This window comes from Schistocerca nitens, chromosome 2 (genome assembly GCF_023898315.1).
Source record: "Schistocerca nitens isolate TAMUIC-IGC-003100 chromosome 2, iqSchNite1.1, whole genome shotgun sequence".
Taxonomy (NCBI): Eukaryota; Metazoa; Arthropoda; class Insecta; order Orthoptera; family Acrididae; genus Schistocerca; species Schistocerca nitens.
The window spans coordinates 953,047,464-953,060,918 of NC_064615.1; positions in this window are offsets into that span (position 1 = coordinate 953,047,464).

Sequence of the window (13,455 nt, forward strand, 5' to 3'; positions counted from 1 at the left end):
ATTTCATATTGTGTTGGCCCACCCTTAGCCGTGATGACAGCTTCCACTCTCGCAGGCACACGTTCAATCAGGTGCTGGAAGATTTCTTGGGGAATGTTCGCCCATTCTTCACGGAGTGCTGCACTGAGGAGAGGTATCGATGTCGGTCGCTGAGGCCAAAACATCCCAGAGGTGTTCTATAGGATTCAGGTCAGGACACTGTGCAGGCCAGTCTATTACAGGGCTGTTATTGTCGTGTAACTACTCCGCCCCAGGCCGTGCATTATGAATAGCTGCTCGACCGTGTTGAAAGATGCAATCGCCATCCCCCAACTGCTTTTCAACAGTGGGAAGCAAGAAGGTGCTTAAAACATCAATGTACGCCTGTGCTGTGATGTTGTTGTTGTTGTTGTTGTGGTCTTCAGTCCTGAGACTGGTTTGATGCAGCTCTCCATGCTACTCTATCCTGTGCAAGCTTCTTCATCTCCCAGTACCTACTGCAACCTACATCCTTCTGAATCCGCTTAGTGTATTCATCTCTTGGTCTCCCCCTACGATTTTTACCCTCCACGCTGCCCTCCAATACTAAATTGGTGTTCCCTTGATGCCTCAGAACATGTCCTACCAACCGATCCCTTCTTCTACTCAAGTTGTGCCACAAACTCCTCTTCTCCCCAATCCTATTCAGTACCTCCTCATTCGTTATGTGATCTACCCATCTAATCTTCAGCATTCTTCTGTAGCACCACATTTAGAAAGCTTCTATTCTCTTCTTGTCCAAACTATTTACCGTCCATGTTTCACTTCCATACATGGCTACACTCCATACAAATACTTTCAGAAATGACTTCCTGACACTTAAATCTATACTCGATGTTAACAAATTTCTCTTCTTCAGAAACGCTTTCCTTGCCATTGCCAGTCTACATTTTATATCCTCTCTACTTCGACCATCATCAGTTATTTTGCTCCCCAAATAGCAAAACTCCTTTACTACTTTAAGTGTCTCATTTCCTAATCTAATACCCTCAACATCACCCGACTTAAATCGACTACATTCCATTATCCTCGTTTTGCTTTTGTTGATGTTCATCTTATATCCTCCCTTCAAGACACCATCCATTCCGTTCAACTGCTCTTCCAAGTCCTTTGCTGTCTCTGACAGAATTACAATGTCATCGGCGAACCTCAAAGTTTTTATTTCTTCTCCATGGATTTTAATACCTACTCCGAATTTTTCTTTTGTTTCCTTTACTGCTTGCTCAATATACAGATTGAATAACATTGGGGAGAGGCTACAACCCTGTCTTACTCCCTTCCCAACCACTGCTTCCCTTTCATGTCCCTCGACTCTTATAACTGCCATCTGGTTTCTGTACAAATTGTAAATAGCCTTTCGCTCCCTGTATTTTACCCCTGCCACCTTCAGAATTTGAAAGAGAGTATTCCAGTCAACATTGTCAAAAGTTTTCTCTAAGTCTACAAATGCTAGAAACGTAGGTTTGCCTTTCCTTAATCTTTCTTCTAAGATAAGTCGCAAGGTCAGTATTGCCTCACGTGTTCCAGTATTTCTACGGAATCCAAACTGATCTTCCCCGAGGTCGGCTTCTATTAGTTTTGTGATAGTGTTATGCAAAACGACAAGGGGTGCTAGCCCCCTCCATGAAAAAGAAGACCACACCATAACATCATTGCCTCCGAATTTTAGTGTTGGCACTACACACGCTGGCGGATGACGTTCACCGGGCATTCGCTATACCCTGCCATCGGATCGCCACATTGTTAACGTGATTCGTCACCCCATACAACGTTTTCCGCTGTTCAATCGTCCAGTGTTTACACTCTTTACACCAAGCGAGGAGCCGTTTGGCATTTACCGAAGTGATGTGTGGCTTATGAGCAGCCGCTCGACCATGAAAGTCAAGTTTTCTCACCTCTCGCCTAGTTGTCACAGTACTTGCAGTGGATCCTGATGCAGTTGGGAATTCCTGTATGATGGTCTGGATAGATGTCTGCCTATTACACCTACGACCCTCTTCAACTGTCGGCGGTCTCTGTCAGTCAACACACGTGGTTTGCCTGTACGCTTTTATGCTGTACGTGTCCCTTCACGTTTCCACTTCCCTATAACATCGGAAACAATGGACCTAGGGATGCTTAGGAATGTGGAAGTATCGCGTACTGACGTATGACACAAGTGACACCCAATCACCTGACCACGTTGGAAGTCTGTGAGTTCCGCCGAGTGCCCCATTCTGTTCTCTCACGATGTCTAATGACTACTGAGGTCGCTGATATGGAGTACCTGTCAGTAGGTGGCACCACAATGCATATAATATGAAAAACGTATGTTTTTGAGGGAGTCCGGATACTTTTGATCACATAGTGTAAGTCCTCTTACCATTGTTTTGTGTAATATCAAAATCGGCTCATAATTCTCTACAACGTCGTTTTCTCGCAAGTTCCATTCGACGGCCCAGGGGACAGTGCGGGATGTTCTACATCACGCCCCATTTTATAGTTCGGATGTACTCAGTATCTGGGACTGGGACATGGGATATTCCCCATCGCCAATACTCGGAAGGGGTTTCTAGTTTTGGCATTTGCCTTACAGAGAAAGAAAACCATCCGAAAATCTAAGTAGAGAACGTGGGGTTTTGACTCGTTGTTCGGACGACTCGTTCTCAGGCAAAAATATTTAGACGTACTGTCTGTTATTTGTGTGTGTGTCAAAATGTAAAGTTGGTGGTTTGCTTACTACGTACCAAAACGTACTTGCCCTTCTGGTTTAAATTGTATTTGTCTTTCTGTAAGCAGGAGGCCGAGTAAACCTCTGTGCTTTACAGTGAAATCCAAATGCGGGAAGTGGAGCAGCCGGCCGAAGTGGCCGCGCGGTTCTGGCGCTGCAGTCTGGAACCGCGAGACCGCTACGGTCGCAGGTTCGAATCCTGCCTCGGGCATGGATGTGTGTGATGTCCTTAGGTTAGTTAGGTTTAACTAGTTCTAAGTTCTAGGGGACTAATGACCTCAGCAGTTGAGTCCCATAGTGCTCAGAGCCATTTGAACCATTTTTGAAGTGGAGCATAGGGGTTGCCATTTGCGAAACTCCCGGAAACCTCAGTCAGCACCAGAGGAATGTAAATATTTTTATTTTCATTGTGGGTGAGTGACATACCAGACGAACACTAAACACCCCTCCCCCCTCCCCCCTCTCTTTCTCTGTCTGTCTTTCAGTGTGCGTGTGTGTTTTCCGTTGAGTCGAAGAATTTAGTTTTTTTAATACATTTTATTATCTACAATAACGAACATGACAGTCAGCGTGTTATGTGTGGCGAACGATGCACGCTGCAGTAAAATCATTTTATCCTCTTGTGTAGTAAGAGGATAAAATGATTTTACTGCAGCGTGCGTCACCAGTGGCACTCAGTACGAAACATTGGCGATACTCCTATCCAAGACCTAATTTCTATAATTATACTGTTACGTAAACAATGACACATGTACATCGCAGGAAAAAATATCTATTTACCGTTGCGGTCCAGCTATGAAACGAATCTTCTCGTTTGTAAACTAATCTTTAGTTTAAATTGTACATAAATCTGTAGGTCCTTTATTCACCTGGTATAGTGGAAATGTTTCAAATATGGTGGAACGCAGGATGGGATCTCGAAAGTTTATGGCCTTCATTGGACAGTACAAGATTCCGTCCATTAGCCAACAAAATGTGAACTGGTGCCTATGTCAAACATTTTTATTTAAACGGATGTTCCATCCGCCATAGCACGTGCACAGCGACCTGGTATCGACATTGAAGGAAGGATAGTTAAAATGGCTCTGAGCACTATGGGACTTAACACCTGTGGTCATCAGTCCCCTAGAACTTAGAACTACTTAAACCTAACTAACCTAAGGACATCACACACATCCATGCCCGAGGCAGGATTCGAACCTGCGACCGTAGCAGTCGCGCGGTTCCAGACTGAAGCGCCTTTAACCGCACGGCCACACCGGCCGGCAAGGAAGGATAGCCCCTGGCATTTTTCCACCTTATGAAAAATCTGGAAACCATAAGTGGGGGAACAATGACACATCGGCTCAGAAGATTGCACAATACAGTCAGCATTGTTGTTATCGTTCTCATTGAGCGAGAGATAATCGGCATGACAGGAAGCAAAATAACAGTAATCGTGACAAATATTGAGATCTGTCAAAGGGATATGTATTTAGAGTATTACGGGATGCGGAAGGTCGGTTAGCAACGGACAACAGCTGTTTCTAAACTCTAACGCTAGAAGCAGTACCTGTCGTGCCACAGCATGTACGTAAATTGAGGAAGAACATGACCACTCACGCAATTTTGAATTAAAACAACAGTGCGTTTAATAGTGCAACGTGTTACATAGCCATAGTGAGTTTTTCAATTCATGAACTTAACTTGGGAGTGTTGCGTTTGATTTGCAATTAACATTACATTTTTGTTTTATCTTTAGATACAACTGATATTGTTCACTATGTTGTAGGCTGTGACAATCTCAGGCACATGTAATAACAATGGGAATGTTAAACTACTACAACGTTGAAACTTCCTGGCAGATTAAAACTGTGTGCCCGACCGAGACTCGAACTCGGGACCTTTGCCTTTCGCGGGCAAGTACTCTACCATCTGAGCTACCGAAGCACGACTCACGCCTGGTCCTCACAGCTTCTGCAAGGTTCGCAGGAGAGCTCCTGTAAAGTTTGGAAGGTAGGAGACGAGATACTGGCAGAAGTAAAGCTGTGAGGACCGGGCGTGAGTCGTGCTTCGGTAGCTCAGATGGTAAGCCGGCACGGTAGCTCAGCGTGTTCGGTCAGAGGGTTAGCTGCCCTCTGTAACAAAAAAACTGAGTTAATCGATCAACATCGAACTTAAACGTATGTCTTACGACGTCCGCCCCGAGCAGATTTGGCGAACAAAAGCAAACAAAATGAGATTACAAATAAAAATATATAAAAAAAAGATGGTAGAGCACTTGCCCGCGAAAGGCAAAGGTCCGAGTTCGAGTCTCGGTCGGGCACACAGTTTTAATCTGCCAGGAAGTTTCATATCAGCGCACACTCCGCTGCAGAGTGAAAATCTTAGTCTATCACAACGTTGCTTTCGGGCTGTAACGGATAAAGCAATTTCTGGTTTTACCGGACAGAACAGAGAGCAGAAAAGAAAACGGTTTTTTTCTTTAAAAACCAGAAGTGGAAAAGTCAAGAAATAAATGTAATGACAATAACGTGAAAGAACTTTTATAAAAAGTCAAACATCCTGAAATCACGATCACGGAAGTGAGTAAGAAGCTTTCAGTTGCAAGAAGTACGTTAGGTAATAAAGTGAAAGTTTTAAGGAAAAACTAAGCCTGTTTTAGGAAATTGTAATACCTTTGCAAGAACATTCAGTGATGAACAGTAAATAGGACTGTAAGGTGATGTTAAAAATTTAATCAGTCAACTAATGTGTATGAATAAAGAAGAGTTCTTGGATCAGCGTACAAACACGCTGACCAACTGAAAATAAAGCACTGGTCCAATAAGAAAAAGCGAAAGTGGGTGAAGACTTTTACAGGTTTGTATGCAAAAACTTGAAGACACAAGGCTGACAGTAGCTGAATCTCAGAGTTTGCAGCGAGCAACAGGTTTCAGAAAGGAACGAGTTGACACATTCTTTGATAAACTGGGTAAGCTGTTGGACAGGATCAAGTCTGTAACCGATATGATTCTTCAATTTCTCCTGGCGTATTTGTTGATCGAAGAATTCCACGGGTGTACTGCCGGTTCATAGTGTCCAACGGGCACAGTGTTTTGGCGTTCAGACACGTCCCTAGTAGTCATTGCACCTGAGTATGGCGACTTGTCTGATCGCCGAAATATTGTGCCCGTTGGACACTGTGAAACTCCCGTGAGCTGCTCGATCAAGTTTATAACCATTTATAATTCAATGCAACAAAAGTTACCTTTTTACGCATCACAGTTTCGTGTCCTGTGCAACTCTCCAGAAACAAAGACAATTAAATTCAAAAGTTGGAAAAACATAGAAAATCAATAAACGTGTGTTCTTAAGACATCTAGTTTTGTAATGCTTTAAATAACGTCTCGTAGTATTGCTTCCCCACCTTCCTCCTCCTCCCCCCCCCCCCTCCACTCCTCAACCATGGACTTCGTCGTTGGTGGGGAGGCTTGCGTGCCTCAGCGATACAGATAGTCGTACCGTAGGTGCAACCACACCGAAGGAGTATATGTTGAGAGGCCAGACAAACGCGTGGGTCCTGAAGAGGGGCAGCAGCCTTTTCAGTAGTTGCAGGGGCAACAGTCTGGACGATTGACTGATCTGGCCTTGTAACACTAACCAAAACGGCCTTGCTGTTGTGGTACTGCGAACGGCTGAAAGCAAGGGGAAACTACAGCCGTAATTTTTCCCGAGGGCATGCAGCTTTACTGTATGGTTAAATGATGATGGCGTCCTCTTGGGTAAAATATTCCGGAGGTAAAATAGTCCTCCATTCGGATCTCCGGGCGGGGACTAGTCAGGAGGACGTGGTTATCAGGAGAAAGAAAACGCGTTCTACGGATCGGAGCGTGGAATGTCAGATCCCTTAATTAGGCAGGTAGGTTAGAAAATTGGAGGAACAAGGCTTTTGGTCAGGTGAATACAGGGTTATAAATACAAAATCAAATAGGGGTAATGCAGGAGTAGGTTTAATAATGAATAAAAAACAGGAGTGCGGGTAAGCTACTACAAACAGCATAGTGAACGCATTATTGTGGCCAAGATGGATACGAAGCCCATGCCTACTACAGTAGTACAAGTTTATATGCCAACTGGGTCTGCAGATGATGAAGAAATTGATGAAATGTATGATGAGATAAAAGAAATTATTCAGGTAGTGAAGGGAGGCGAAAATTTAATAGTCATGGGTGACTGGAATTCGAGAGTAGGAAAAGGGAGAGAAGGAAACATAGTAGGTGAATATGGCTTGGGGGTAAGAAATGAAAGAGGAAGTCGTCTGGTAGAATTTTGCACAGAGCACAACTTAATCATAGATAATCCTTGGTCCAAGAATCATAAAAGAAGGTTGTATACATGGAAAAAGCCTGGAGATACTGACAGGTTTCAGATAGATTATATAATGGTAAGACAGAACTTTCGGAACCAGGTTTTAAATTGTAAGACATTTCCAGGGCAGATGGGGAATCTTACCACAATTCATTCGTTATGAACTGTAGGTTAAAACTGAAGAATTTGTGAAAAGGTAGGAATTTAAGGAGATGGGACCATGGTAAACTGAAAGTATCAGAGATTGTTGAGAGTGTCAGATGGGGCATTAGGGAACGATTGACAATAGTATTGGAAAGGTATACTATAGAAGAAGAATGGGTAGCTTTGAGAGATGAAATAGTGAAGGCAGCAGAGGCTCAAGTAGGTAAAAAGACGAAGTCTAGAAAGAATCCTTGGGTAATACAAGAGATATTGAATTTAATTGATGAAACGAGAAAATATAAAAATGCAATAAATGAAGCAAGCGAAACGGAATACAAACGTCTAAAAAAAATAAGAATGACAGGAAGTGCAAAATGGCTTAGCAGGAACGCCTAGAAGACAAGTGTAGGGATTTAAAACCATATATCACTAGGGAAAAGATAGATACCACCCACAGGAAAATTAAAGGTTCCGGCCGGTGTGGCCGAGCGGTTCTAGGCGCTTCAGTCTGGAACCGCGCGACCGCTACTGTCGCAGGTTCGAATCCTGACTCGGGCATGGATATGTGTGATTTCCTATGATTAGTTAGGTTTAAGTAGTTCTAAGTTCTAGGGGACTGATGACCTCAGATGTTAAGTTCCATAGTGCTCAGAGCCATTTGAACCATTTGAAAATTAAAGGTACCTTTGGAGAAAAGAGAATCACCGATATGAATAGCAAGAGCTGAGATGGAAAACCAGTCGTAAGTAAAGAAGGGGAAGATGATAGGTGGAAGGAGTACATACAGGGTCTATTCAAGGGAGATTTACTTGAGGGCAATATTAAAGAAATGGTACAGGACGTAGATGAAGAGAAGATGGGAGATAAGATACTGCGCGGAGAATCTGACAGGGCACTGAAAAACAAAATAATATTCCATTAGAACTACAAATAGCCTTGGGAGAACCTACCGTGACATACCTCTTCCATCTGGTGAGCAAAACTTATGAGACAGGCGAAATAACTCTAGACTTCAATAAGAATACAATAATTCCAGTTCCAAAGAAAGCAGGTGTTCACAGGTGTGAATATTACCGAACTATCAGTTTAATAAGTCATGGTTGCATAATACTAATTTACTACAGAAGAATGGAAAAACTGGTAGAAGCCGACCGCGGGGAAGACCAGTTTGAATTCCAGAAAAATGTGGAACATGCGAGGCAACACTGACCCTATGACTTCTCATAGGTGATAGGCTAAGGAAAGGCAAACCTACGTTTATAGCATTTGTAGACTTAGAGAAAGCTTTTGACAATATGACGGGAATACTCTGTTTGAAATGAAGAAGGTCATAGGGGTAAAATACAGGGAGCTAAGGGCTATTTACAACTTGTGCAGAGGGCAGTTATAAGAGTCGAGGGGCATGAAAGTAAAGCAGTGGTTAAGAAGGGAGTGAGACGGGATTGTAGCCTACCCCTGCTGTTATTCCATCTGTACATTGAGCAAGCAGTAGATTAAACAAAAGAAAAATGTGGAGTGGCGATTAAAGACCAGAGAGAAGACATAAAAACTTTGAGGCCTCCGATGACAATATAATTCTGTATGAGACAGCAAAGGACTTGGAAGTGCAGTTGAACGGAATAAACATCAACAAAAGCAAAACGAGGATAATGGAATGTAGTCGATTTAAATCAGTTGATGGCGAGGAAATTAGATCAGAAAATGAGACACTTAACGTAGTGGATGAGTTTTGTTGTTTGGGCAGCAAAATAAGAGATGATGGCCGAAGTAGAGAGGATATAAAATGTAGACTCGTAATATCAAGAAAAGCATATCTGAAGAAGAGAAATTTGTTAACACTGAGTATACTTTTAAGTAAAAGGAAATCTTTTCTGAAAGTATTTGTATGTAGTGTGGCCGTGTATGGAAGTGAAAAATAGAAGATAAACAGTTTAGACAAGAGGAGAATAGAAGTTCTTCAAATGTGGTGCTACAAAAGAACGCTGAGGATTAGATAGGTAGACCGCGCTACTAATAAGGGGGTACTGAACAGAATTGGGGAGCAAAGAAATTTGTGGCACAACCTGAGTAGAAAACATTTTGAGACATCATGGGATCACCAGTTTCGCACAACCGGGAAGTGTGAGTAGTACAAATCGTATAGGGAGACCAAAAGAGGAATACAGTAAGCAGATTCAGAAAGAAGTAGGTAGCAGTAGTAACTTGGAGATGAAGAGACTTGCACAAAATAGAGTAGTATGGAGAGCTGCATCAAACAAATCTCCGGACTGAAGACCATAACAACAACATTGGCATTGCTTAGTGTGAAGAACTTTCAGTAAAATCTTCAGAAAAACTTTGGAAAAGTTTACATGCTCAATACCTTCCCCTACTGCGCGCCCTGACGAGTAATCCATGCACAGAGAACCCGCGCGGGGTAGCCGCGTGGTCTCAGGCGCCTTGCCACGGTTTGCCCGGCTCCCCCCGTCGTAGGTTCGAGTCCTCCCTCGGGCATGCGTGTGTGTGTTGTACTTAGCGTAAGTTAATGTCAGATTAAGTAGTGTGTAAGCCTAGGGACCGATGACCTCAGCAGTTTGGTCCCATAAGAATTTACCACAAATTTCCAGTTTTTCCCATTCACAGAGGCGCACTGTTTCCTTGATAAAGGAGCTTTCATGTAAAAGAAATAAAACTGTGCGTAGATTAAAACTTCCTTCCGGACTGAAGCTCGAAATATTCCTGTAGCCCAGGTTCCTGTCCATGTTCGACACATAATTTTATGTGGTCAGAAACTTACATTTTTTCTCAACAGAGTTTAAAGTTCACTGTGGAAAACGATCTTATCATTCCGTTGCATTTGTTATGTCACTGATTCTTGCGCTTATTTGAAAGTTATAAAAAAATTAGGAAGATATAATGAAATCGGTCAAAGTGCTTAATATTTAAATTATGAAAAGTTAGCGGTATACAAGATTGTTCGGAATGTACCTTGAAAATTCAGGTGATGTGTCTAGAACACCTTAAGTAGGATTCCGCTTACCGTGACCCATGCATCCCGACCGAGACGTGATGTACGACCGACCATCATTACGATTTGAAGGATGAGATTTGGAGGTGTGTGTTTTCGTCTCACCTGCATAAACAACAGTGATTCAGCGTCATTTTATGTTTGTCAGTATGCACAGGACGGATATCTAAACCATCTGTTCTTCTGTTGTGCGTGTATGAATTTCCGAAGAAAAAGCAGATGCAGCAATTCACTTGTCACATATCCAGTTCCACAGAACATTATCTAAATTTTGAATGAGAATCATTTGCACATTATTACAGAAGTAATTGAATTCATATCGAAAATTTATTTTTCTGTTAGAATCTGAGTAAAATTTAGTTTGCAGTTACGGATACGGAGCAGGCAGGTAGCTTGGAGTGATACGGTGACAGACGATGAATAAGCGCAATTGTTAACCAGAATACTTGCACACATAATTTTATTAATCGAAATTAGTTTGGTCTTCTGCAAAATAAAGTTTCTCAGCATAGAATTTGTTATAACAACTCTTTCCTTGAAAACAGATTTCAGCATTTCCTCAGTTCATCTGGTAGATCATTGTGTAATAATTAATAAGCAATGAAGACCTTGGAATGACTTGTTGAAGTAATTAAATAACTATTACGTGAGCATAATTACAGAAATATAATTCCGTTTATACTTGAGTAAAACAGACGGATGTCTGAAATAATTAGGTTCACAGGCACTGACATAAGCATTAAACTAGGCAACATGATAAGACGTTGTTTCTTAACAGTCCATTGGAGCTTTGAAATAGTAACAGCAATCTTTACATTAGTCAGGATAACAAATGATGCACACCTATAAGAGAGAGAAAAAGCAACTAAAAAGAGCATTTAAATGGATAAAACACCAATTTAGAAAACTATATTTTGCTACAAAAGAACACAGAAGGTGCCAACTACGCTTGGTTAGACAATACAAGGATTAATACGCTATACATACTCTGAAAATATTTAAAATGTTGCAGCCGAATACGAATAAAAAGGTAGTTGTTAAATGCCGCTAAACTATGTTCTGTTTTAGCACTCTCTGAATTTTCACAAGAATTTAAAGAAAAACAACCAGTAATGATTCACAGTTGTTAAGTATGTATGAGAATTGTGTATATATCCTAAATTCCTTGTCCTCCTCTCTCTTTGCCCGTCTTCTCATCTCTCCATACATCAGCTTCTCCCCCTTTCTCTCTGTACATAACCTTCTCCCTCCTCTCTCTCTGTCCATTTCCGCCTGAATATCCAGTAGAGCCCCATGTAAAAATTTGAAGTAAATCCGTAAAAACATTATTCGAGATTTTTGATGTCAATGTTTCTCCTTTATACACTCCTGGAAATTGAAATAAGAACACCGTGAATTCATTGTCCCAGGAAGGGGAAACTTTATTGACACATTCCTGGGGTCAGATACATCACATGATCACACTGACAGAACCACAGGCACATAGACACAGGCAACAGAGCATGCACAATGTCGGCACTAATACAGTGTATATCCACCTTTCGCAGCAATGCAGGCTGCTATTCTCCCATGGAGACGATCGTAGAGATGCTGGATGTAGTCCTGTGGAACGGCTTGCCATGCAATTTCCACCTGGCGCCTCAGTTGGACCAGCGTTCGTGCTGGACGTGCAGACCGCGTGAGACGACGCTTCATCCAGTCCCAAACATGCTCAATGGGGGACAGATCCGGAGATCTTGCTGGCCAGGGTAGTTGACTTACACCTTCTAGAGCACGTTGGGTGGCACGGGATACATGCGGACGTGCATTGTCCTGTTGGAACAGCAAGTTCCCTTGCCGGTCTAGGAATGGTAGAACGATGGGTTCGATGGCGGTTTGGATGTACCGTGCACTATTCAGTGTCCCCTCGACGATCACCAGTGGTGTACGGCCAGTGTAGGAGATCGCTCCCCACACCATGATGCCGGGTGTTGGCCCTGTGTGCCTCGGTCGTATGCAGTCCTGATTGTGGCGCTCACCTGCACGGCGCCAGACACGTATACGACCATCATTGGCACCAAGGCAGAAGCGACTCTCATCGCTGAAGACGACACGTCTCCATTCGTCCCTCCATTCACGCCTGTCGCGACACCACTGGAGGCGGGCTGCACGATGTTGGGGCGTGAGCGGAAGACGGCCTAACGGTGTGCGGGACCGTAGCCCAGCTTCATGGAGACGGTTGCGAATGGTCCTCGCCGATACCCCAGGAGCAACAGTGTCCCTAATTTGCTGGGAAGTGGCGGTGCGGTCCCCTACGGCACTGCGTAGGATCCTACGGTCTTGGCGTGCATCCGTGCGTCGCTGCGGTCCGGTCCCAGGTCGACGGGCACGTGCACCTTCCGCCGACCACTGGCGACAACATCGATGTACTGTGGAGACCTCACGCCCCACGTGTTGAGCAATTCGGCGGTACGTCCACCCGGCCTCCCGCATGCCCACTATACGCCCTCGCTCAAAGTCCGTCAACTGCACATACGGTTCACGTCCACGCTGTCGCGGCATGCTACCAGTGTTAAAGACTGCGATGGAGCTCCGTATGCCACGGCAAACTGGCTGACACTGACGGCGGCGGTGCACAAATGCTGCGCAGCTAGCGCCATTCGACGGCCAACACCGCGGTTCCTGGTGTGTCCGCTGTGCCGTGCGTGTGATCATTGCTTGTACAACCCTCTCGCAGTGTCCGGAGCAAGTATGGTGGGTCTGACACACCGGTGTCAATGTGTTCTTTTTTCCATTTCCAGGAGTGTATATTACATATATACACTGAAGAGCCAAAAAAAACCTGATACACTTGCATAATAGCAGAAGTGCCGCAGCACTACGTGGCATGGACTCGACTGGAGTCTTAAGTAGTGCTGGAGGGAACTGACACCATGAATCCTGTAGGACTGTCCATAAATCCGTAAGAGTACGAGGCGGTGGAGATCTCTGCTGAGCACTGGGTTGCAAGGCACCCCACATGTGCTCAAGCGGAAGTGTTTAAACTCAGAAGAGTGTTCCTGGAGCCACACTGTAGCAATTTTGGACGTGTGGGGTGTCGCATTGTCGTGCTGGAATTGCCCATTTCCGTCGGAATGCACAATGTACATGCCTGGATGCAGGTGATCAGAGAGGATGCTTACGTACGTGTCACCTATCACAGTCGTATCTAGACGTAGCAGGGGTCCCATATCACTCCAACTGCACACGACCCACACCATTACAGAGT